This window comes from Petaurus breviceps, unplaced genomic scaffold (genome assembly GCF_028583685.1).
Source record: "Petaurus breviceps papuanus isolate PSGF00001 unplaced genomic scaffold, PetGlider_PUasm1.0 178, whole genome shotgun sequence".
Lineage (NCBI taxonomy): Eukaryota > Metazoa > Chordata > Mammalia > Diprotodontia > Petauridae > Petaurus > Petaurus breviceps.
Window position 1 is genome coordinate 2,478,563 of NW_027185777.1, and position 27,150 is coordinate 2,505,712.

At 39.1% G+C, this 27,150-nt stretch overlaps 2 long non-coding RNA genes across 3 annotated transcripts in view; one reads left to right on the forward strand and one right to left on the reverse strand.

The window, feature by feature from the left end:
- LOC138159880 (uncharacterized) overlaps positions 1 to 26,466 on the reverse strand; it is a 66,618-nt gene extending 40,152 nt beyond the window's left edge. For both annotated transcript variants that reach the window (XR_011167995.1, XR_011167996.1), the window contains exons 1-2: positions 26,351 to 26,466; positions 17,143 to 17,494 (exon numbers count right to left, since the gene is read on the reverse strand). This is a non-coding gene — a long non-coding RNA (uncharacterized lncRNA). The remainder of the gene's footprint in view (positions 1 to 17,142; positions 17,495 to 26,350) is intronic.
- Positions 15,538 to 19,290, forward strand: LOC138159881 (uncharacterized). The gene is made up of 2 exons (XR_011167997.1): positions 15,538 to 15,701; positions 17,337 to 19,290. It is a non-coding gene; the product is annotated as an uncharacterized lncRNA (long non-coding RNA).
- Positions 26,467 to 27,150: the final 684 nt, after the last annotated feature.

Here is a 27,150-nt window from a genome sequence, read left to right on the forward strand (position 1 = left end):
TGTAGACCAAAAACATAAAAAAACAAAAGGAAAAAGGCTTCAAGACAAAACTGTCAGTTATCTTGGATCTAAGTGCTTAGAAGGAGGAGGTAAGCCAACTCTGAGCCAGCTGGGAGCTACTCTGTTGATGAAGAAAGCTTTGTCATGGAGCCATCCATGACATTGGTTTGATCCCATGACACACCTTCCCCCTTGCTGTCACCTCCTAAGTTGGACATGTGGAGAGATAAATTTGTTTTTAATTTTTAAATGAAAAATGAAGACAAATGTCTGGTCATGAGGCTGTCTCAATAAACTTGCAAATGAATAGAATACAATACAATACTCAGGCATGTTACAAAACATGGATTGGGAATCCCACTGCAGATAAAAATTATAAGATGTTCAAAGATTGACATTAGATACTAAGACTGTAAAAGCACAGGGGGAACCCCAGGGTTCTGGTGATGCAATCAGTCAGTCAACATATATTTAAGTCAATCAATAAACATTTATTAAGCTCCTACCATGTGCTAGGTACTAGAGATGCAAAGAAAATCAAAAAGTCCCTTGTTCTAGAGGAGTTTATAATCTAATAAAGAAAACAACATGCAAATTGTGTATAGATAAGATATATACAGGAGAAATAAGAAATAAACAGAAGGAAGCCACTCAGATTCCATGGGACTAGAAACGCCTTCAGCTAGGATTTTTTTTTTAGGTGGGACTTGAAGGAAGCTGGGGAAGCTAGGATGGGAAGGGCATTCTAGGCATGGGGGACAGCCCCTGAAAATGCCCCCATTGGAGATCAAATGTCTTGTTCAGAGACGTACAAGGAAGCCAGTTTCATTGGATTGAAGAGTATTGGGAAGACTAGATGGGCAGAAAGAAGGGCTAGATTACAAAGGGTTTTTGATATCAAACATAGGATTTTATATTTAATCCTGGAAGTAATTTAATCACTTCCTATGTGTCAGTCAGGGTGCTAAAAGCTGGGGATACAAAAGGGAAAAAAGGGCAAAATCATGGTCCCTGGCATTAAGAAACTCTCCTTCTAATGGCAGAGACAATTCTAGATGCTGAAAATCAGCAGTAATCTCACCGAGAAGGCACCAACAAAACGGAAAAGACTGGGGAAAGGTCTTTTGCAGAAGGTAGAATTTGAGACAAGTTTTGTAGGAAGCCAGGAAAGCCAAGAGACTCATTTGAGGAGGAAAAGTATTCCAGGCATGGGGCACAGCCCATGCAAAGGCACAGAGTTGGGAAATGGGGCATTGTACGTGAGGAACAACAAGAAAGCTAGTTTTGTAGGCTCATAAAATTCAAGAAAGGGAGTAAAGTTTAAGAAGACAAGAAAGGTAGGAAGAATCAGGTTATAAAGGGCTTTAAAATCCAAAAGGAGGGGTTTCCTCTTGATCCTAAAGGCAGCAGGAATTTATTGAGCAAGGTGGTGACATGAGGAATCAGGATGCCAATACCCCTCATTGTAAGAAGCCCCAAGATCAGTGGGGGAGAAGAGCTTGACTCTGGCACGAAAGTGAGCACCTGGTACTATACCTCCATGGAGATGGGAAGACCCTAGCTGTCAAGCAAAGGGTGCAAGGGAAAAGAAAGCAGGAAGAAGATCCTTTCTAGAGCCTCTCAGTATCTTACCAAGCAGTAACACAATTGCTCTCTTAGAAAGTGTCCTGCCTGTCATTTTCTGGGATTTATAGAATTGTCTTAAATCAGGATTTAAGGAGGAATGTGGGGAGAATGCCTAAAGAAAAGGAACTCTAGGGAGCCAATGAAATCAGTCACATGACAATAACCACATACATACTGCAGCTAAAGAGTGCAAATGGTGTGCAGGGAATTAACAAATGCTTCTTTCTGTTGGGCGGGGACTGGAGGTGGACATCTCCGTCCGCATGTGCTGTCTCAAGCAAGATCTTAAGGGGAAACTTCAAACTCAGAGAACTTTTCTCCTATTCTAACTTTAGTGAGTTAGGGTTCTTCTATTCCAACTGATAAACTAGCTGTTCACCTGTAATGTTCCTGGGTCACTTGTCACCTGGAAGGGATTATCTCAGTCACTGTCAGTAGGGAAAGTCCCAAAGTTACCTTAACAAGCACTTCCTAACTGGGCTTATCTGACCAGGTAGAAATGGGCTAGTCAGAACAACCAAGAAAGAGGAAAAGCACTGCCTTTGAGGTTCTTACTACTAAATTTACAAGAAATAAGAAATTCGGGAGGACCCGAGTTCAAATCCAGCCTCTGCTGAGTAGCCAGAGTCAGTCATTTAACCTCTCAGCTCATAGAGGGGTAATGCATATTACCACTCGAGAGAGTTTCCACATTTCAAATTCCCTACATCAACTGAAATCATAGATCCAGAACCCTAATCTAACAATAACAGAAAAAAGAAATCCCCTGACTTAGGCAAGAGATAAAGGTATTTTGGTTGTTTTTTCACAAATGTATTTTCTCATATGTTTGCCCCTCCCTTCCCCAAACTGAACCCATCCTTGTACCAAATAAAAACCATTATAGAAAAGTTACCAAGAAAATAATGACATAGTATATTTCAATCATTATCCCCTACCTTTATGCTTTTTCAACAATTTAATTTTTAAAAAGCATTTATTACTATCTGAATGCAGACTGACACATGCTATTTTTCCCTTTCATTTTTTATGAGTCTTTTTGTACAAAATGACTAATATGGAAATGTTTTACATGATTGCACATGTATAACCTATATCTGATTGCTTAGTGTCTCTGGGAGGGGGGAGAGGAAAAAGGGAGGGAGGGATAGAATTTGGAGCTCAAAACTTAAAGAAAAGTTTAAAATTATTTTAACATATAATCGGAGAAAAATAAAATAGATTATTTAAAATTCTTTTTTTTAAAAGCATTTATTAAATACCTATAATGTGTCAGGTCCAGTGCTAAGCATATGCTAAGGGGAACAGAGAGGCATTGAGAGGCTGAATGACCTTGATCACAAATCTACTGTGTCTGAAACAGGCTTCAAATCCAGGTCTCCTGACTCCAAGCCAAGTCAAAAATGAAAACAGTCTCTTCCCTCAAGAAACTTACTTTCTGATACACTCTTCCCCTGCCTGAGCACCCACTCTCTCCTCCCCCCATAATAAAGCAACACAATAATTACTATGTATCTACAGTTGACACACTATTTAGATCAAACATCCAGGGAGAGATCGGCAGCCAGATACAATCCACTTTCCTAAACCCTCAAGATCCTAGGAGAAGATAAAAAAAAAAAAGTCATCTCCCTATGTACACAAGGCTCAAAGATCTTCTTACATGCCTTTCCAGCTCTGTTTTAAGCCTTGGAGAGAAAGAAGGGTCTCATTCCAAGTGGAAGATTTCTTCCACACCTGACTCCCTTCCTTTTCAACTTGTTGGCCTTTGAAGCTCCAACTAGCATTGAAGTTCATTTATATCCAAATGCCACATAACTATCCTAACAGACCCCCAGTTCCTTCCAAATCTATTTTTCCAGAGGAATGAGAGACCTTTTTTTTGTTCCCTCTGAACATTTTCAAACACATTTAAACTGAATGAGTTTAAAACTGAAATAGGCAGGAGTTTCCCCATTAGGTCATTTCCAAACAAGACTCCAGGCATTTTTATTGACTCATGGCTGAGATGCTCTCCCTCCTCATCTTTCCCTCCTGGTTTTCCTGACTTCCTTTTAGTCCCAGTTAAAAATTCTCACCTTCTACAGGAAGTCTTTCCAAATCTCCTGCAATGCTAGTATTTTCCCAGTGTTGATTGTCTCTAATTTATCATGTATGTGTCTTGTTTGTATACCATCTGCCCTACTATGTGGTTAACTCCTTGAGAGCAGGAATTAGCTTTTGCTAATTATGTGCAAATAGCACATAAGAGATGCTTAATCAATGTTTGTCTGATCTGAGTTAACATATACACTTCCTTCAAATTGAATCAATCTCCTGCACAATTTCTAAAATATTAGGAAGACTTTATTTACTCTGTATGTACCTTGTACAGATAGTCTCATTATTTACACTGTGTCCTCAGTTAAAATGTAAGTTCCTTGAGGGCAGGTATTGTTTTTGCCTTTCTTTGTATCATTAGTTCTTAGCATGGTTCCCTGGCACATAGAGAGTGATTAATAAATGCTTACTGTTGCATAACCTATATTGAATTGCTTACCCTCTCCGGGAGAGGGAATGGATAGAATTTGGAACTCAAAACTTTTTTTAAAAAGTTTGAAAATTGTTTTAATGTTTCGTTAGGGAAAAACAAAATACTTTATTAAAAAATAAATGTTTGCTGACTATGGAACAAGCATTACTAATTGAGTTTTAAGGCACCATCCAAAAACTCCCAGCCAAAGTCATTTCTTGATATTACCCAATCAAATGCTTACTTCTACCAACTACCATCACCTTTCAATAACGGACTTTGCTTCATTTCTTTGTAATTTAGGGAAAAGGGCTAGTGCAGCATCAAAAGAATTTCCTTCTACTGGGGCCAGACCCATAAATAGGTTTTTTTTTTAAAATTTATTAAAGAGGTTGGTTCCACCTTTTATGGGAACAAAGCCTTTTTAGGGATTACAGGAGCTCAAAGGAAAGGTACTTACTGGCAGTCTTTCTGGGGAAGGAGAGGTCTTGGTAGCTGGTGCTGAAGAACCTTCCTGGGACCTGAAGGATTGGAGCAGGCTTCCAGAGCTCCACTCTAGCCTTGGGGACTTTTGAGTGCTTTGGCTACAGACTCCCCACTTCTTCTTTTCACAGAATAGAGTTAATTCACTGCTGCCCCCTCTTTTTCCTTTAATTCAGCTCCTCTCACAATTTAAAAGAGAAACCACACCCAAAACCTCAACATTTGGGGCTCCAGTTAAATCTCTTTACTGTAGCCTGCACCTAAATAGAATTTGTAATCATTCAGGTTGGGATCTAGACTCACGCTTTTTGTGAAGGAACGATCGACCAAGCAAAGTAGCAGACTGATAGAATTTCATTGACTTGCTTACAAAAACCCTTGACACACTCAGGTGCTTTAGAAATACCATTTACATACAAACTATTGCTACATGAACTTGCAATCGTTCCTTTCTAGATTCAAAAAATTCCCCCTGAAACTCTACTAAGTAATTTTGGTATTATTTGTTTGTTTTTGTTAGCTTAGAGAGCAGAGGTGCCCTTGGGGTCAGGAGAACCGAGTTTGAATCCTGCCTCAGACACTTAGTGGGTTTATGATCAAGGTCATATCGTGTGAGCTTTCAAATCCCTCTGTCCTCTTTTGTCAAATAGGGCATCTGCTTCACAGGGTTGTGGCGAGGGAAGTGTATTACAAACTTTAAAATGATATATAAAAGTGAGCCATCGGTAAGGTATGTTCTTTGTCAACCTAAAAAAAATTTGTTAGAAGGGATGGCTTATAAGGGAGGGGGAGGGAAAGGGGAAAGGCTACATTTAGTCATGAAGGGGATCTAAAAACAAAAAACATCAGTAAAAGTGGTAAATAAAGAAAAGAAAATTTAGGATCTTAGATAGGGTTGGTTTATCAAGAAAGACTTCATATCGAATTCTAGAAACCTTTCCTGGTCTCTTAGTTACTGCTTTCTTCTTCTAATTATCTCATAGTGACTTCTTTTTGTGAATGCTGAATCCCCACAGTGGACATAGGATTTTTGAGGACAAAGAGACTATTTTTTTGTCTTAATGTTGCTAGTACCTACTTCATTCTCTTACACTAGTAATTAATCAGTGATTGTTGAATTGAATTAAATTGAATTCTATTTATAAGTGGGCAGCTAGGAGGCAGAGTGGGAAAAAGCACCAGGCCTGGAGTCTGGAAGACCTGAAACACCTGAATTCAAATTCACCCTCAGACATTTACTAGCTGTGTGAACCTGGGCAAGTCACTTAACCCTGTTTGCCTCTGTTTCCTTATCTGTGAAATGAGCTGGAGAAGGAAATGAAAAACTATTGTAGTATCTTTGAGAGAAAAGCCCAAAAGGAGACACAAAGAGCCCCCACTGAACAACAACAACTAAGTGTAAGTCAAAGGCAATGTAGGCTGAGGCCAGTTTGTGAAGAGTCTTGAATACCAGGCAAAGGAGTTTGTATCCACTTTGTTGCTTGGCACTCTGGCTTTCTCTATATATGTTACCTAATTTTTCATGCTCATTAGTAACTGATGCAATGAGACGGCATAGTGAATTTGAGGTGCTTTAACTATCCAGTTTTCCCTTTACCACAGAAAGATGGCCCTGTGATAACTAGAAATCAACCTCCAAAAGCATTTTGGTCTCTTCTTCCCAATTCAGTTAAACAATACAATGACAAATTAAAATAGCAAGGTTTTCAGTGGTGGGGGACCCCTTGGATTCAGTCAAAGGGCTGCATTTGAGGACCTAGAGGGCCATATGTGGCCTCAAGGCTGCAAGTTCCCCACCACTGATTTAGTTATTAAAGCAGTGTATACCAAGGTTAAATTATGCCTACATGTTTCCAAAAGACAGTCACTATTCTCAGTGCTTTTCCCATCTTTCCAATTGGTAGCTCATAAGGTGAACTTATATATAACTTTAAAAAATAATGTAGAACTGTTTCTTACAGTGCTTAAAAAAAAAAGTCTAATGCATTTTCAGATACAAAGGGCTTTGGGGAGATTTCCTGACTAACTCGAATAAAGATGGGAATTTCAATTTTTCATGAGATTCTTTCAGCAGTGACTTTAAGCCAGCAGCAGGCAGGCTCTCTGGTTAGTAAGATGAATATACTTCCCAAGAGGGAGAGAAGTAAATGAACATTCTCAAAGCCAAAGGAAAGAATGTGATCCTGTTTTCACAGAATTCTGTTTTTATTGGGGATTTCATTAAAAACAACAACTCTCCCTCAGGTTCCAATAAGCCACAGAAATTGAAAGAAGATGCCAACTGTCTTATTTGTTTTGTTTTTCTTCAAGGAAACTGAGTTCTCTGGCCATGGCTCTATTATTGTGACAGAACTGTAATAAAATAAAAACACTTGGTCCATGCATCTTCACTCCTGAATGACCATCTTCTTCATTAGTTGCATTAATAGGACTGTGTAAGAAATCGCTTGTCAATCTAAGAAGTCCACCTATAGATGGATGAGACCTATAGACAACAGAGGGGGTTGAACTGAGTATTCTCTAAGGTCAATCCCTTCCCTCTCTAAACCTTAGGAATCTATGAATCAACATTACGTAGTATCCAATTCAATTATGTTCATAATAGCTTATTAAAAGCTATGATCAAATTCTGATTGGAGAGAAGAGGAAAAGCATAGAGTCAGAATAGCATTTTTTTCACATTGTAAAATAAGCTCAAAGAAGCAGGGAAAGTTGTTTTTGCGGGAAAGCCAGAGCAGCAAGTAGACAAAAAGCATTCATGGTTCGGTACCAACTTGTATAGAGGCCTCTAATGGACACACCAAGAGTCTATGCTTGGCCCTGTGCTGTTTAATGCTTTTATCAGTGACTTGGGGGAAAGTATAGGTGGTATGGTCATCATTTTTAATACATACATAGATGATGGAAGGCTGGGGAAAACAGCATATTATATGATAGTTGGGATACAAAAAAATTAAAATCTAGAGGGGACAAATCTAATAAAATGAAATTAATAGGAAAAAATATAAAGTCTTACTCCTGGGTTCAAAAAATCAACTTCTCAAGTGAAATAGGGAAGGCATAACTAGATACAAGTCATTTGGAAAAAAGATCTAGGTATTCTCAATATGATGCACCTATTTGATATAACAACAAAAAAGCAAATGAAATATTAGGCTGCATTAAAAGAGGTGTAGTATGCAGATATTCTCATTGGTGTTCTTGGGTTTGGGGGTTTTTTTGTGGGTTGGTTTTTTTTTGGAGGAGGGAAGGCAAGGCAATTGGGGTTAAGTGACTTGCCCAAGGTCATATAGCTAGCAAGTGTCAGAGGTTGAATTTGAACTCAGGTTCTCCTGACTTCAGGGCTGGTGCTCTATTCACCTGATGTCCATATTAATTTTTGCTTTGGAATATACACCTGAATATTGTGTTCCATTATGGGTGGTACATTTTTAGGAAGAATATTGATAACTTGAGAATGTTTTGAATAAAGCAGCTAAACATTGAGGAATTGAAGGCTATAATACAGGAAGATAAGCTAAAAGAATGGGGAATGTGAAGAAGAAAAACTTGGGGTAGTTGCATGAAAGCTTTTGCATTCAAGTATTTGAAGTTGCATCTCAAAGAAGAGGGAATAGAATTTGTGCTTTAGCCCAGAAGGCAGAAGAGCAATGAGTAGAAGTTGTAGGGAAACAGACACAAGGAAAGTCTTCCTGATCTAATCTACTGTCATTTAATATGGAGTGAGTTGGTGCTTAAAGAGGACATAGAGTTAATGAATTAAATTGACTGGTAAAGGATATAAGATATTACCCCTTTCATAAATGGTCTGATGCCTGAAAAGAGTAGGAAAAGAATTTTGGTTTAATTAAAAGCTAGGAACATATGTGTGGAAAGAGAAACATTTTAGATAAGATTTGAGCAGTTTGGGACAGAAGATGAACTGTGACAAAAATATAAAGACTCAAATCCCCTTGTAAAGGACATAGAGTAATTCCTCATTTGTATGCGAGTAGTTTGATGGTTTGAAGGGGCAGAGAAAGAAATTTTATCTATTGAAAACTGTGAAAATATTAATATGTCTGAAAGTCTATCTCATTTATCAGATTAACAACATTGACCAAAAAAAGAAAAGTGACAAAGATTGGAAGGCTGTGGAAAGACAGGCTCATTAACGCACTGTTGGTGGAGCTGTGAACTGGTCTAGACATCTTGGAAAGCAATTTGGAACTACACATAAAAAGTTACTAAACACTAACCCGGAAATACCACTAATAGGCCTATACCACAAAGACATCAAAGAATGAGAAAAACAACCCATATTAATAGCAAATCTTGTTCTGGTGGCAAAGAACTAGAAACTAAAGGAATGTTCAGCAATTAGGGAATGGTTGTACACAATATAATATGTGAATGTAATTCAATATCATTGTACTATAGAAAACAAGGAAAGAGTTTCAGAGAAACCTGGGAAGGCTTATATAAATTGATGTAAAGTGAATTGAGAATAACCAGGAGAACAATTTATACAGCAATATATCATTATTATACTATATTATATTAATATTTTATATCAATATTATTAGAGTAGAATTAATATAATTAATATTTGCATGTTATATTATTATAAAAATTATAAGAATTCTAAATGCAATGACCAACCAAGATTTCAGAGCAAAGATAATGAAGCCTACCTTTGAAATCAATATGCAGAGTGAGACATACATTTTTGGACACGGCCAAAGTGGAAATTTGTTTTGCTTGACTATGCATCTTTGTCATAAAAGTTTTGCTTTCCTTTTTTTCTTCCTTAATAGGAGGACTTGGGAGAGGGGGGAAATTAATCTGTGTTAATCAAAGAAAAATTATTTATTTATTTGTTTTGCTTTTTTTTTTTTTGGAAGGGGGAAGGCAGGGCAATTGGGGGTTAAGTGACTTGCCCAAGGTCACATGGCCAGTAAGTGTTAAGTGTTTGAGGCCAGATTTGAACTCAGGCAGGTTCTCTTGAGTCCAGTATTGGTGCTCTATTCACTGCCTCACCTAGTCACCCCCAAATTTTATTTTTTTTAAAAGAAAAATGTGAAGATGAAAAAAAGAGTTTCATGGACAAAGAATTTCATGATGGACTGTTTTGAAAAGGGCATTATGATCTCCCAGTTTATACATATATGTATATATGTTACATATATACACACAGACACACACACATACATGCATACATATATATATATATATAACTGATTAAAACTTAACAGGATAAAACTTAAAGATAAATCAAAAACATGGAAAAAATCATGTAAACTTTATGGACACTGAGGAATGATTAGTTAAGAATTGTTGATTCCATGGGAGAATTTGGTGAGTTTTTACACTACAAGTGAAAGATGAGTCACTGGGTATTAGAAACCTATGATTTCAGCCATTGAGGACATAGGGGGCTGAGGCTGAGAGTAGAGTAGTCCAGAAATGGCAAGAAGGGAAGACTGAGCAGTGAGTCAGAAAAGCAACTTTGTCCAATTGTATATTCACTCTACCCTACAGATAACAAGTGCATTGTTGGGTGACTGTGACTCAGGTTTATGTTTGAATTGTTACGTGTTTATTATTTCTGTATTTGGCTTAATATAGAAGTGTCTGTGGTATTATTTCTTTTGCCTTACTTCTAAGTAAATGGTCATGTTTAAAATCTATAAGTTTCATAATTTTGAGTGACTGGTTTGTGTAAATGGAAGTGCACTGGTGGGAGTTGGGAACTAAAGAGATGAATGGTGTATGTTACCCCAAAACAGTTACCCCTGGAACTCTGAGAGAATGTTAGTATCACTACATAGTGGCAGGTGTTTCTTTGGAAACCTTTATCTGCCAGTAAGGGGGTCAGTTGGAGTGAGTAAACCAACCAAGAAGGCCACTTAAGTGTTCCCATGCCCATTTGAGAGATATGTTACTAACAGTGGGTGCATAGGTTTCCCATGCAAATACTACACTAACAAAGTTGAATGAGCTATCTTCTGAGATAATAGATTCTTTCTCACTTGAGCAAAAGCTAGAAATATCTACCCTGTGTTCAGGGCTTGTCTTGTTCAGTAATGGTTTGGCCTGGGTGGTCTCTGAGGTCCCTTTCAACTCTGGGATTCTGGAATCCTATGGAGACCAAGTTGACCATATAGGTCAGCACCAACTATTATAGTCTGTCTAGAGAATTTGCTGGAGGCTTCAAGCTTATTAACAGTGAGAGGAAAGTGATAACTTTGTATATTTCTATTTACATTAGAACACAGAGTCTTCGTCTCCTGGGGACTTAATAAAAACTAACTGAACTGAACTGAATAGAATTGAAGTATTTAATCATCTGGAGGCTGCATTTTAAACAAAAGAGCACTGTTCTACTGAGTAGTTTAAATTCAAAAGGAAATGGAAAACTACCCAACTTTTCCCATCTACCTCTTCCTAGCTTCCCCATCTACCTCTTCTACTTACTTCCTCCCAATTCCCACCCTCCAGGCTGAGGCTCAATGGCATCACTTCGCAGACTCCTGCAAAGCACCATCCTGAATAGAGCTGAATGGCCCCACCCGTTCTAAAGCTGCCTGACTCACTCATACTCTCCCTCCTGTGTGTGGGTCGTGGAGGAGGGGAGGTGGATCTAATCAGAAGTTTTAACTTTTCAAAGTTTTCTAGTCAGGAAAGAATATCAAGCCTTCCTGTTTTGTAGTTTCTGTTGATCTAAAGACTGAATAGGAGAACAAGAACCCAAGGTGAAATGAGATATCTCCATATTTTTGGAAGCAAAAACAGAGCTGTTGTGTTTCTTGCCCAGGTTCTTTACTGAGAACCTAGAGACTTGCCCTAAATAGTAACGACTCACATTTAGGTAAAGAACCGTGTCCCAGAACACTTTCCTGACAGTGGCCCTGTGAGACAAATACCACCATCCCCATTTTGTGGGTGAGGAAAAAGGCAAAGAAAGGTTAAGTCTAAGACCAAAAATGAGACCCCTTCCAAAGCAACAATCCATCTTCCTTTGGTATCTCAAGGTGCTTACCCCCACCACTACTCTGAGATGTTCGTTTTATTTAGATAAGCCTTATTTTCAGAACTCCATTTCAGAAGCTGCTATGATTTGTCCAATTGTTCAAGCTACTAAGTGTCAGAGCCAAAATTTGAATTTAAGTCCCCATATGCCGTCAGCCCTACAGCAAGCCATTTTTCTAGGCTACAAAATAAGCAGTACCATAATAGCAAGCTGACCATTCTTGCATCTTCAGGCTCCTGTTTTCACTTGGAGCTGGGGAAATAAAAGAAGGAAGCAGAAAAAATAACCCCATTTTTTTTTTCATTGTTCAAAGTTAACCTTTACAACATAAGGCCATGTATGGCTGACCCAGTTTTAATGGTCTTTCAGAGTGGTTTGGTCCCTCCTTCTTTATAGAGGGCCATCCCACCTATTGAATAGAAAACAAGTGACTTAAAGCATTGAAACATAATCAAAGAAAACTCAGGAGAACATGAAAGGCAACAAGAATGAATAGTTCTTCCTCCTCCAAAAGGCAAATTTTTGAAAGAAATGTTCATCAGAGCAGAATTGATATCATTTGCTTTTGTGTCATTATATTGACTTAGCACCACTCATGTTTCTGACTCATTTAACCTGTAAAGAATAATGTCCACAATACCCTGAATTGTTAGTCAGGGGCTCTTGTATTCTTCAGTATGTGGAGATCATCCAGTGCCATTGAAAATACAAGAATTGAACATGGGTTAGCATGTGGGCTACAGATATTTAATTTTTACCAGGTCCTTCTTGGAGGGGAAATGTTAATAGAAAAATAACAAAAAGAAATACAAGCAACCTACTACAATGCACTCCCATTTCTTGGCTTTTATTCACTAGAGAATGAAACATGGAAGTCTTTAGGCTCTGTCTACAAAGCCGTTTTATGTGGAATTATCGTAAGAGTCTAAGAATCTTGGAATGGACCTTGGAGGCCAACTCAGCATAACCCATTACGGAGGATGAACCTTTTCTTCAACATAGCTGAGAAGTGGTCACCTGCTGTGGATTATTAAAGGAATTCAGAGCTAGAGCAGACCTAGAAAGTCAAAGCTAGTGTAGTCAAACTGAAATTCAGATACCTAGGTGACCTAAAGCAAATCCCTTCTGTTCTCTGGTCCCCAGGACCCTCATCTCTAGCATGACTTGAGAAGTAGTATGGCATAGTGGTTAGAGTACTGGACCTGGGGTCAAGAAAGATCTGAGTTCAAATCCTATCTCTGATACTTGCCAGTGGCATGACCTTGGTCACGTGACTTAATGTTTCTGAGTCTCAGTTTTCTCCTCTGTAAGATGGGAATGATACCTGTATCTGCCTTACTAGGAGGCTTCCTTATTAAACTAAAATGAGACAAAGTATATAAAGCATCTTGCAAACCTTAAAGTGCTATGTAAATGTCAGTTGTTATTCTATGCTCTAAGTTTTTTCTGGTTCTGAAGTTCTATGATTCTCTCTAAAATTTTATTTGTTTTAAACTTTTTTTATTATTTAAAAAGGAGTGTAAATGGGGCTTGTCCTGGCCCCAGAGACCACAGAGAACTGTTCTGAATTTGAGACAAGGATCTGAATTTAGGACAAGAAATATGTTTTAAACAAACAACCAGCAGTAACAAAAACTACACTTGTCTATTTGCCAGGGATGGCATATTTCAAAGAGGGACTTATCCTGGGCATTCCCAGTTCCCCTAACATGGAGACACTCTTGTCCTCTACCAGGGGTGAGGGAAGCCTCCTTTGACTGGCTGAATAATCAGAACAGACTGTGTCTTAAAAGCTGGCTAGACTGATGTAGTGTCTGGCACAATGGATAAAGCACCAGACTTGCAGGAAGACCTAAGTTCAAATCTGGCCTTAGACACTTATTGACAGTGTGACCCTGGGCAAGTGTTATGGGAATGGAAATTTAAGATCTTCCCTGACCCTAGGCCCTTTGATAGGCTTAAGTGACTCTGAGAACCTTCCTTGATTTGAAAATATACTCTGCCCCCTAATAGGTTGAATGTGGTCACATGGAACCTGAGGTGGGAGGCTTGTTTTTCAGGAACGCCCACAACTCAATACTTTGTGATTGGGCAGTGGGTCAAGAAGGTTGTGACATTCTCTGAGCCAGGAGAAGGCTCTATATACCCTGATGTGAGAGTTTGTTTGGGGGCTCACTTTGGGAAGAGTTATGTCATTTGACCAAAAAAGACTGTGGGCAGCCGTTGAGCCTCCCCACTTCGAAAATGCAGATGTTGATGCTTCTCTCTCTGGTAACTGACTAGGTATGGATGTAATGGTCAGACAGTTGGAAGCCTGTCTGCTAATCTGTTTCTCTGTCTGCTTGTAACTTGTTTGTATTCCCTGAAGTTCAGGGTGCTGACCTTTTTCCCCTGAACTAGGTAAATGACATATGTTTAATTAAAACAAGATTGTTAACCCATTTTGAGTTGCTTTCCTTTAGAAAAGCAGATCTAAGAACCTGTGTTGGCGGCCACCCTGGGTATGCTAGGGTGCTTGCTGCTACAGCAAGTCACTTAACTTCTGTTTGCCTCGGTTTCCTCATGTGTAAAATGGGGATAATAATAGCACTACCTCCCTGGGTTGTTATGAGAAGATAATGATTGTAAAGCACTTGGCACAGTGTTATTATAGTGTTATTTAATATTAGCTGTTATTATTTCTGCTGAGTCCAAAGGGTAAAGATCAGGGTTTGGGGTACCATGAACTGAATGGGTGAGAAAAAAAGGAGTTACTTCCCCTGTTCCCCATTTCTTTTGCTCCAGATCTCTGAAATAGACCTGGAATGCATTTGCCTCTTTTCTGGTTTTTTTTTTTTTTTTTTTTTTCTTAGGTGCCAACAGGGCAATCACCAGACAAGGAGTTTGAGTTGTGGCAACCTTAGAGGCAAGATTCTAGATGGAAGGTTAAATCCAGCCAGCCCAGTAGCAAAGCCCCAAGAAGTGAGGGTGCCTGTGACTCCAGTCCAAAGGGATTTTTTGGACTTGACTAGGACCATGTTCTATAGGAACCAAGCTAAGTTGTGAACCTAAAACTCTTCTCCCCAGAGACTGAGATGGTACAGGGGGAAGGGCTGGGAGGCAGGAAGAGCTGAATTCCTATCCTGACTCAGATATTTGCCTTGGGAAACTCGCTTCTTTTCTGTAAAATGAGGGGGTTAGATTAGACTCTAATGTTGCTCTCAGCTCTGCATCTGTGATCCATAGAATGCTGTGAATATCGCTATAGCCCCCACTTGATTGGCTGGTTTTGCTTAATATTTTGTTGTTGTTGTTACAAAGGAAGGGAGGCAGGAACATAGTTCCAGAACCGACTGTGGGGTAAAAGCAAGACATAGGTTAAGAACTTACTTTAGAAACAAAACAAAACAAAAAACCCAAACATTGCTCCCTTCAGTATGGGCCCACACCCTTTAGACCTTGCGTATTTATGAGAAATGAACCTAAAACACACTGCCTTTGTGGTCTCCTGATTGTCTCACTTTTATATTTGTCTCCCCATGGTAAGTATTTAACAAATGCTTTTTCCTTCATGCAATCATACATAGGCAGGAATCAGTGAGGTGATTTCATTCCTAAAAGCTGGAATTAGTAAGGAAGACTGATTTCCTGGACATTCAGAAGTTTCTGGAGGATGATATTGCCTGTTACCTAGCCCCTTCCATGCATCATTTGAATCTCACACCAAACCGTGAGATAATATTATCCCCATTTTACAAATAAAGAAATTGAGTCTCAGGTTAAGTGACTTGTCCATGGCCATGCAGCTAACAGGTATGACAGTCTAGATTTGAACCCAGCTCTCTCTGACTCTAGGTCCCACACTGCACCCTTTGCTACAATGTTTTCTTTAAATTGGCTAGGATTTCAGAGGAGCTTTGATCAGCTACTTCTGGTTCTGCTGAGCACAGAGAAAGTGAGCCAGGGGACCAGAGCCTGGGGAAAGGAAAGGCATTGATTCGTGGGAGTTAGGACAAGAACCCATCTGGGCTGCTGTTTTTTTCCAGCAAGCCCCTGGATCTACTGCTTCAAAAATCACAGGCTCTGTAGGTATGTTGGGGGTAGATCGGGAGTGGGGAGGGAGGGGAACAAAGGAAGAAACGAGAACCCCTCACATGCTTCGTCTTGACCCCAATAAGCCTTGTCGGTTGCCTGATTCCTAAATGGAACTGTCTGAAAATCTCCCCCATTTGGTTCTGGGCAAACCTGGCTGGGGGCCGGAGGAAGAGAGTCATTTGCCTGGGTCAGCCAAGGCAGGGAGGCAGAGAGCTGGCTGCTTTGTCCTCCAGGGAAATCTGCATCCTGATCTCCACACAGTCAAGGCTTTCTGAGGTCTTGGCGCCTTCTGATAGAATATTCATTACATTTCACCTTTTATTTCCTACAATATGGGAATTCTTGGGCTCAGAGAACAGTTGCTGTATATACGATTTTTTTTAAGAGCTTAGGGGAGGAGGGATGAAGAGATTTATTTTTATACAATGGAAATCTTCTGGAGAAAAAAAAATCAATGAGAAATATTCTCAGCCAGCAACCTGACTCCTATTAAACCAAGAGCATAGAAATGGACTTAAAATGTTACATGACAACTCCCTGTGCATGTATGTGCTAGCTTCTGTGTGTGTCCATAGGCATGTGCATGTGTGGCCATATGTGGGCTCATTTTCATGTTTGTCCTTTTTGTACATGCTTCTCTCTGGGTATCTGTGTGTGTGTGTATGTATGTGCAGACCCCGGGTAAATCCTTAAAACTTCTGTCTGCCTCAATTTTCTCATCTGTAAAATGGGGATAAAAATAGCATCTGCCTCACAGAGGATTTTGTGAGGATCAAATAAAATAATACGTGTAAGGCACTCGGAAAACATTAAAGTGCTATGTAAATGCTAGCTATCAAGACTATTCATTCTTATTATTACCTCTTATGTATTACCAGGGGACTGTCCCTGAGTATATGTGCCTGTGTGTTCCTACCCCTACGTATCTATGTGAGAATACATGCATACTCTTGAGGGTATGTGTGAGAAGCCTGTGTGAGTGTGTGTGTGTGTCCAGGTATGAGCATGCCCCTGTATGCTTGTGGGTATGAGTACATAAACCTCTGAGAGCTCACGGATGCGTGTGCATGTACAGGCCCCTGGCTGGTTTTTTGCTTACTCGGCTCTTCTCCAAGAACTGTCTTTCTGTAGTGAAATCCTCCCCAGGGCGGGTCGAGCCCTTTCCCTGAGTTCTCCATGACTAAAGCAGGTGTTTGTTCAGCACTTTCCCTGCTTGTCTCTCTGCCTGGATGGAAATGCTTTTATATCAGAGAAGATTATCTTGAAAACCACCCTGGCTTGTCCCAAAAGAGGAGGGTGTTTGGAGGACCTGGGGCTGGGGGAAAGGAGGAAGAACAGAGCTTCTGCAGATTGTTTTCAATGGAGATTTGAAAGGGAAAAAAGAAGGCATCTTCATCAGGAAAATTTATTTCAGGTATAAGGAAAAGGCAAATACCTTCCTTTCTCTGTTCCAAGCTGGTTCTATATTAAACGCTCCATTCTCTATTGGAAGAATGCAGTGGTTTCCAACACTTTGCTGGCAGGTTGAGCTATTCAAGAGGGAGGAAGCCTTTGATTCCATTCTGATCATCTGTGGTCCTACATTTGGATGAACCTTGTCTAAAAAAGACACCAACGTATTTTTTTCAGGTAAAATGGCCATTGTTTTCTCTGAGCTAGACCAGGAAGACCTCACCCTCCAACTCTGCAATCTTCAATTATCCAGATAATTCTCAGTTTCACCTTGGCTTTGTGGCCACCTGGAACTCATTTCATCTTTCTGTGGAATCTTGCCAATGTCTTCCTCCCTGGGTGAAAGAAATGAAAGGAGAAGCTTCAAGCACTGAAAATCAGGTCTAAGTTGGGAAAACAATTGGTTCAAAACCTAGAAGTCAACCAAGGCATTTATTAGGTGCCTGCTATTAAACTCTGGAGATGCAAGGACATGAAAAACCCACTGATTACACATAAGGACACTAGTGTTTTTTAAAAATACTTTATATAAGATGGTTTCTTCTACTATACTACATTTGATTACTTAAAGGACAAACCGAAGGAATGACAATGTGAAGTAAATTAATAATTACCATAAAAAACATGAAATTCCTTTATGGCGTGGTCAAAAAAATTCCAGACACCCAATTTCTGTAAATCTCAGCATTCCTGTTCTTACATTCTCTTACATTCTGCCACTTACAACTTACTACCTGTGTAACTTCAGGCTTCATCTCTCAGACTCAGTTTCCTTATCTGTCAGGAAAAAAAAAACTTGCACCAGAGAAGAAATTCTGAACCTAAGATCCATAAGATCCTAAGATCCATTTTTTTTTTTTTTTTGCTTTTTGGAGGGTAATTGGAGTTAAGTAACTTGCCCAGGGTTACACGGCTAGGTTTGTTTGTATGTGTGTGTGGGTGGGTGGGTGTGGGTGTAAAGTATCTGAGGCCAGATCTGAACTCTGGTCCTAGCTTTACTCACTGCGCCACCTAGCTGCCCCCTTAAACTTTTTTTTAAAAGTATTTTGATAGGCAGTTCAAATTTGACCTCAGACACTTGACATTTACTAGCTGTATGACTCTGGGCAAGTCACTTAACCTCAATTGCCTCACCAGCACACGCACATATACACGTATGTATGTGTATGTATGTGTGTGTATGTAAACAAAACTGAATTTCCATATAATCTTGTATATTATACATTCTTATTGTCATCTTTGTAATCATGTATATATAACTATATATAATTTTATGCCTTTAAAAACATCATTCTTAGAAGTGGCTTCAAACAGATACTACCCAAAGGGTTCATGAAACAGAAAACGTTAAGAACTCCTGGTCTGGGTGATCCTCAAGGTCCCTTCCCTGTTTTTCTAAATCCTATGACCCTACATTTTATAAAGTTTGAGGCAATTTTGTGTCCTCTGACAACATATACAAGAAACATAAGCCAAGCCTAAAAACTGCCTTAACCAGATGCAGAATGTAAAAATCACATGGTTTGTGGCTTTGCTGGGGCCTGTCCACGGATATATATGGATAACCAGAGGCTGAAAATGTTACATGACCAGTTAGGTGCTAAAATTCTTCTTTTTGACATGATGTATGTGAATTTCAAATGTCTGCTTTGAAATGAGTGCTGAATTACATAGTGTAATTCAGTCTGGCATTAATGCTGTTTAATTCAGCAAACATTAATTACCTACTATGTGTAGTAGTAGGATGATAAGTGTTGGGGATACAAAAATGAAAAACAATGTTGTTTCTCCCTTCATGGAGCTTACATTCTACTGGGGGATAAAGGTACCTAGTTATTTAGATGTTGTCTTCACCATTAGTATATGAGTTCCTTGAAAACTGTTTTTGCCTTTCTTTGTATTTTTAGACATAGCACAGTGCCTAGAACATAGTAAATGCTTAAGAAATATTAAGTTTAGTAAATGCTTAAGAAATAGTTGACTGACTGAAGGAAGTTAGGGATTCCATTAGGCAGAAATATAAAAGCAAATGGATGTCTTACAGGGAACAAACCTGGTTCTGGCTAAATTTTCCATTAAAATTTGGGTCTGATGCATTACCTTGGCAAACATTAAAGAGCTATGTAAATGCTAGCTATTGAGATTATTCATTCTTATTATTACCTCTGTGTGGGGACTGTCCCTGAGTACGTGTGCCTGTGTGTTCATGTCCCTATGTATCTATGTGAGAATACATGCATACTCTTGAGAGTATGTGTGAGAAGCGTGTGTGTGTGTGTGTGTGTGTGTGTGTGTGTGTGTGTGGTAAGTCTTTCCAATACCTTATACATCTTTGTAGTTGGTCTGCAGATGGAAAATATGACCACTGCCCGATGAATGGTGAAGATTATATTTAGTTGGCTACATAGTGATAAATTTTCCATAATATTATTTTTTTATTTTAAAAGAGGATTTTTATTTTTGTGGGTATTTTTTTTTTTGCCTTTTGGAGGGCAATTGGGATAAAGTAACTTGCCCAAGGTTACACAGTGTGGGCATTTTTTTAAATATTTATTTTCTTTTAGTTTACAACATTCAGTTCTGCAAGCTTCTAAGTTCCAAATTTTCTCCCTCTTCCCTCTCCCCTCCCCAAGATGGCATGCAATTTGATACAGGCTCTACAAAGAGATTCACATTAAACATATTTTCACATTAGTCATGTAGCAAAGAAGAATTATAACCAATGGAATGAACCACGAGAAAGAAGAAACAAAACAAAACAAAAAAGAGAGCAAACAGTCTGCTTTGATCTGCATTCAGAGTCTGTAATTCTTTCTCTGGATGTGGATGGCATTTTCCATCATGAGTCTTTGGGAGTTGCCTTAGAACCTTGCATTGTTGAGAAGAGCCAAGTCGATCAAAGTTAGTCATAGCACAATGTAACTGTAACTGTTTCCATGATATCATTAAAGGATATTTACTAACTTGGTGGACCCTAAGCTCACAGACCATGGAGCTTCAGATGTGACCTCCATTGATGGAGCAACCACCATACCTATGAAATAACAGATTCTTGAAGTACCGAGGGTAGGCCCAATGCCTTTAGATGTTGCAATTTTACCTCCACGATTGCTTGAAGCATTTTCCCCCATACCTTATTAAAAAGAATTTTGAAGGGGGTCAAAAAACTTCTTGCCTGGTCATGATCCAAGTGGATTTTTCCTGGTATGATTAGGGCTAATGCATTTGGCAAATATTGGGGGTTAAGTGATAGAAAATATTTTTCTAATGTAGGTCCAATGTGAGTGAAAAATCATCTTTGCTCTTTTTGAAAGTCATTTAATTTTAAATATGTGAGGTTAAAAACAGGATGTTTTAATTTTTACTTTAAAGAAATTTAAGATCCAGTTGCTTTAACCACTGAAAGCTTGTGTATCTAATCCTTTCAGAAGAGAAGTCTCTGGGGTAATTTTGAAGGAAAACCACTTTTTAAAAAAAAGCTGAAAAATCACTTCTGAGCATGAAATTTCATATGTCACGAGTGTCTACAATCACATAGTTATTTCCATGGCTACCAAGTCCTTCAAATCTGAAGCACCATTGTCTGTAAGCTCGAGGTCCTGGAGTCAGTCTAGGCAATTTGCTGGGGGACTGGGTCAACAATACCCAGAATCTCTTCAACTTCATCTCCTTTTCTCCCAATGCAGAACCAAGGAAAGGGAAGGGAAACACAATTGCTTTAACTTTATTTATTTATGACGGGATCTATGATTTCATTGACATCAGCAACACCCTTCAAGGAAACTTTTTCTACCAATGCATATGGTAACTGCACTAGAATCTATAGTCTTAAAAATTACCATGGTCAAGAAGGTTAAAAATTTAAATCCTATAATATGAAAAAAAAATTGAGGTGGAAACTCTCATAGGAGTTTCCTATGAGTATAGGAGTAGAACACCATTAATCAAATATAATAGAATTAACATGAAACCAAATAGGATTATTTTAAATAAGTGATCCCAAATACTTTGGATTTACCAGGTTTACATTCATAGTATTGCCTATTGGAGACCTCATCTGGTGCCTCACCATGGCATGGAGGTCACCCTGGGTGGTCGAAAATTATGGCAAAAGTGCATGAGCTCTGTAAATTCTCACTAAAATAGAAAGGCTTTGAATTGAATTAGGGTCTGGTGACATTGTGTGTCTATTGTTATAGTACCTGTCTAGCTAAATTTAAAGAAGCTCAGAAAGGGTTAGCCCCTTGGTGATCCACTTTTTTTTTTTCTTTTAGTCCCAACAACTCATGGAAGGTATCTGGTAAGGTATGGGAGGTCAGCTAGGTGATGCATAGAGCACTGGGCTTGGAATCAGGAAGACTCATCTTCCTGAGTTCAAATCCAGCTTCAGACACTTACTAGATGTATGATCCTGGGCCAATCACTAAACTCTGTTTGTCTCAGTTTCCTCATCTGTAAAATGACCTGGAGAAGGAAATGGTATCTTTGCCCAAAAAAACCCCAAATGGGATGGTGGAAAGTAGGCCATGATTGTAACTAGTGAACAACAACAAAAAGGAATAAAAATGTTGTCTTTTGTATCAATGGGAATCAACTTCATGAATGATTAACTTGCATGGGACTGGAAAGATCTCTGGATTTTGAGTCAGAGTTTGAATCCTCATCCTGCCATTTACCACCTGGGTGAGTTTGGCAGGTCACTTACCTTTTCTGGCCTTCAGTCTCCTCTCTAAAATTCAAGGGATTGGATTTAGATGACTCCTGAGATCCCCATGAGTTCCAAATCTATAATCCCATTATACAAGATCTTAGAGGGCAGGAGCTGTTGTTTTTGCTTATATTTGTATTCTCGGTGCTAAATGCTCATTGACTCACCCTGACTTCTCTGTAGCTGTGTAGTAAACCGGAGTTTCCTGTGAAATATTTTGTTGTGTAAAGCCAGAGTCTTACTTCTCCCTTTGGACTTGACTTCTTAAAAAAAAAAAGGCATGGAGAGAAATTGAGCTTATAATTAGAGAAAGAAAATTTTAATGTGCCCAAGAGTTACTTTTCTACTTAATAAACCTGTCATAATATATACTTGAAAGTGATTATTCAGAATAAGAGCCTTAACACTTGCAATGTTGACTTGTGGCATTTAAATGAAAAACAATCTCAGATTATTAGTCAGAAAATGATGAAAGACTATTTTCAATCAATTACTCAATTAAGGAGCATTTATTAAGTATTATGGCACCGACATTACAAAAAGTGAAAAACCGTTCCTGCCCTCGAAAAGTTTATAGTCTATTGGAGGTGACAAGATGTATGTACAAAAATAAATACCAAGGGATGTTGTGGATAAGAATACTAGTGGCTGGGAGGGGGGGTGGCGTTAGGAAAGGGTTCATGTAGAAGGCGGTGTGTATGTGACCAGTTGCTTAACCATGTGAGCCCTTGTCAGTGGTCAAACCATGCCTGAATAAGAATCTTCTCTACAAAATTCCTGACAATTGGTTACCCCAGCCTTCGCTTGAAAACCTCAAGTGAAGGAGAACCCTCTATGTATCCAAGTCTTATATAACTATAATTGTTAGGAAATTTTTCCTGACGTCAAAATTTCATTTCCATGCTTACAATTCCTATAAGTTTCGCTGAGTTCTGTTTATTCTCTTTACCTCAGACAACCCTTCAAGTATTTGAGGACAGTTGTCAAGACTCCTCTTCTCCAGGCTAAACATTCCTATGTCCCTTTTGCTATTCTATACAATCCTCAAATGGTATGTTCTCAAAGTCTTTCACCATCCTCATCACCTTCCTTTCAATCTGCTCTAGCTTTTTATTTGTCAAATTTCATCTTTGATACAGTTCTATACGCTCTTTTACTGACTTCTAAGAGATGTGTGTGTGTGTGTGTGTGTATATGTGTGTGTAGGGGGTAATGAGAGAATTGAGATAAAGTCATATACTGTACATGGGATTATAGGAGTAATAGAAATAATGTACATGGGAATAATCACTTTTAAGTATATGTCTATTAAGGTTTATTAAGTAGAAAAGCAACTCTGGAGCACATTAAATTTTTCTTTCCCTAATTATAAGCCTAGTTTCCCTACATGCCTCTTTCTGAAGTAGTTCTTATAGAGTCAGTCCCAAGGGAGATACAAGACTCTGGCTTTATACAACAAAATGTTTCATAGGAAACCCAGGTCTACACAGCTAAGGTGATGTCAGGTCAAGTCAATGAGTATTTAGCACTGAGAATATAAACAGGAGGGGTAGCTAGGTGGTGCAGTGAATAGAGCACCAGCCCTGGAGTCATGAGGACCTTAGTTCAAATCCAGCCTCAGACACTTAACACAAAAACTAGCCATGTGACCTTGGGCAAGTCACTTAACCTCAACTGCCCTCCAAAAGGCAAAAAAATAAAAGAAGAATATAAACACAAACAAAAAGCATGACCTCTCCTGTCTTCTTGGAGTTTTTGTTCTTCAGGAAGCAAAAAGTAGCTCAATCAATAGCAGGTCTTCTTCTTCCCCTTGGAATTCTCAGATAATCATTTATGCAGCACTAGTGGGCTTCTTTTTTGCCTATATGGAAGTTTCAGATTAAGCACCATAAAAACAAGGGCTATCTTACAGGACCTAGTAGGTACATATTGAATGACTGCTGAATTTAATTGACCTTTCAACCAAATAACATCTAATATCTATCAAGAATCAAGAAATTAGTAGTTGGTCATATATATACATATACATACATACATATATACACACATATAAATTTAATTCTTTTCCCTCTACCACTATTATATCTGCTAACAGTATTAATAATAGGTAGCATTTTATATTAATTGAAAGTTTGCAAAACAATTGACATCTGCTTTCTTTCTTGATTCTTGAAGTAATCCTTTGGGTAAGGTACTTCCATTATCTCCATATCTCCATTATCCACAGATGAAGAAATTGAAGGAGGTTAAGTATTAAGTAAGGAAGCATGGAATAGTAGAAAAAATATCAAATTTGGAGAAGAAGATCTGTGTTCAAATCGTGGAGCTTTCATTTACTATCTGTGTAAACTCAGGCATGTTACTGAAACTCAATAAGCATCATTTTCCTCATGTGGGACATGGAGGCAGGGCATAAACAGATCTCCAGTCACTTCCAGCTCTAAGACTATGACCTCTAAGCCTGTGAAACTTTAGTAAGCATCTTAGGTGAGGTTTGAACCTAGGTCTTCCTGATCTCACACCTAGAACTCTTTCTACCACAACCACCCAACTCATCACTCTTTAAAGAGGGATGGTAACTGATAAATTTTAGCCACACAGCCCTTAATCATTTTTCTAAGTCATTGTTGAACTCATGACTTCAAATGGGACTTGTTTCCTAGTATATCTCTCCCAAAATTTCTCAGAGCAAAGATTTACCCCAGAGCCAAACCAACCCTTAAGGAAACCAGAGAACTCCTCTGTAGGGGCTGTCCCCTGCAGGTGTTTCTCTATCACCAGGAACCGGCATGTCCAACAAAGGCAAGGAAGGAACCATCTGACATTGACGCAGCCACACATCTGAAATGTATGCTTTCTACCTCTCAGGAGACTTAAAACTTACAACTGCAGGGGGTTCTCAGTTGGATCAAGATGGAGCTATTCCCTCTAAGCCCAAAGATTGCAATCATTCAAGGGAGCCACAGCTGTATTTACACGCTGGTCACCAGCAGGCTGGTGTCGCTTTCACTTTTCTGAAGTTTCTTGGCTGCCCAGTCTCTCCAGACAAAAATAAAATCACAAGCAATCAAACAGAGAAGCCAGAAATGACAAGTGTTTTGACAGCATTCAGAGTACTTTGAGGTATTTTTAGCATATTTCTGAGTCGTATTAGCTTAACCTGTAATAGAATATAAATGAGCCCATATGGTAGAGATGTAATTATGTTCCATGTGAGAAATCCCTGTGGTAGGTTGGGGGGGTGGGGAAGAAAAGAATACACTAAGCCCCCTCCCCTGCACCACATGTGCCTTCTGGAGGGCACGATTCGATTTACACATGATTACCTCCTCATTTGCATTGAGGAGAATATGAAGAAATACAATGCTAACTATACCATAATGGAAAGGGCAAACCAAAGACTTGAGATCCCTGGGGGGGCTGATCTCAGTGACTGACATCTAGTTAGGAACAGAGGCTGCTTCCCTTCGGGAATACATTTCATGAAGCGATCTTTGATTATGTGGGCACAGCAATCATAAGTCTTAATTATCATTACTGCTACAGAATGGACTACACGTCTCTGGGGAACATCTCTGTCACAGACACTTTGCCAGCGTGCGAGGCTGAAAAGGAATGTTTTTCCCAAGGATCATTTTCATTCCAACCTGATATTTAGTTGAAGCTTCTTTGACTACTAGTCATGAAACATTAAATATAGATTAGAGGCAGAGAGATGTTGAAAGTTGAAATTCACCGGAGGTGCATGCCTGTGTCCTTGAGAGACAACCCCAAATGTTGTCCAGATGTTGTAACAACCAAACCCCGCTGCAGCCACAACAGAGAAAGTGGATTTTTCGCATACCACTGGCCTTCTGTTTAGTTTCCTTGTAATACATTAATTTAGCAGAAAGTCCTAACAGCCTGTTAGTAGTAGATGTTGCGAAGTGCTCACTACCCCTGGAAGAATGAAGAAATGCTTTTGTGTCAGTAAAGAGAGTAATTCAAAGCATGTAATTGATTTTCTACAGTTTCAAACTGTGATAAGACTAAGCTTTGGCAGCAGAAACATATGTTAGCAGTTTTGTCAATGTTTCTCAATGAATCCAAAAGAGAGAGAGAAAGAGAGAGAGAGAGAGAGAGAGAGAGAGAGAGAGAGAGAGGAGCACCCCCACATCTCATAGATTGTTAACTTGCCTTGTACACCCCAGTGGATATTAACCGACACTGGCAGTAGAATTTAGAATAAATTGATCTGTTCGCCAGCACATTCACCAGCCCTTGAAGCATTAGGACAGCTGGGCTTCCCGAAACAGCAGAGCTCCCCAGGTTACAATGGGGAACTCCTCCTTGCCCATTTTCTCAATGAATAGCGAGTGCTATGTTTATCTGCTAGGCTCCCTCTCCCATCTCCCTCCATCCCACTCCCCACTTACAGTGGACAAATTAGAGAAAAGGGCTTCTGGTGTGAGTCTCCATTAATATGCAGATCGTTCAAACTCACCAGCAGGCAGGTTCAGTGAAGGATATTAAAGCAAACACCAGAGAGGATGCAGGCCAGCTGTTCTCGTAGAAGACTCACGTATAGAATAAGCCAGCAGCACAAGCAAGAGAGTCAGTGTAAGAGAGATGGGGGAAATCCTGGATCTAGGGTCAGAGGATCTAGGTTCAAATCTCAGCTTCTTTCTTTAGTATATCACTGGGCTACAGGTGACTCACCTGTAAAATGAAGGGGAACTGAATGCTAATGACAAAGAGCCCTCAAGATCTTGAATCTGGTTGCCATATTATGTATCAGCATGAAAGCAGAATACGATTCAATGGACTTTAATAAACATTTATGAAATATTTCCTATGTACAGAGCCCTGTACAGAATATTGCTGGAATCAGAAAGCTCTCTCTAGGAATCTGAAGATGCCAAGCAAAGTTTGATTAGTCTCATCAAATATTATTGTGAAACCAGATACAGATCAGACAGATAACTTCAAAAGATCTTTTATTTGCCAAATGTGGGGTGCTTACTAATAATGAGGTCTTCCCATATGAGCTTTTAATGTAGACTATTCCAAATTAATGGTAGTATTAATTACCTGTTAATTATCTGGGCTAATGGAGGGAAACAGTGATATTGACTAATGGAGAATCTCATGCACAAAAGGTTTTTTTTTTTTTCAGTTTAAATTTGGCAGTGAAATGGATTGTGTGATTGTTTAGAAGTAGTAGACGTTCAGTTACTTCATTGTGTTTTACTTAGATTAATATTACGTGGTGTTTTCTGAGAGCACACTCAGAGGGAAGGTGTG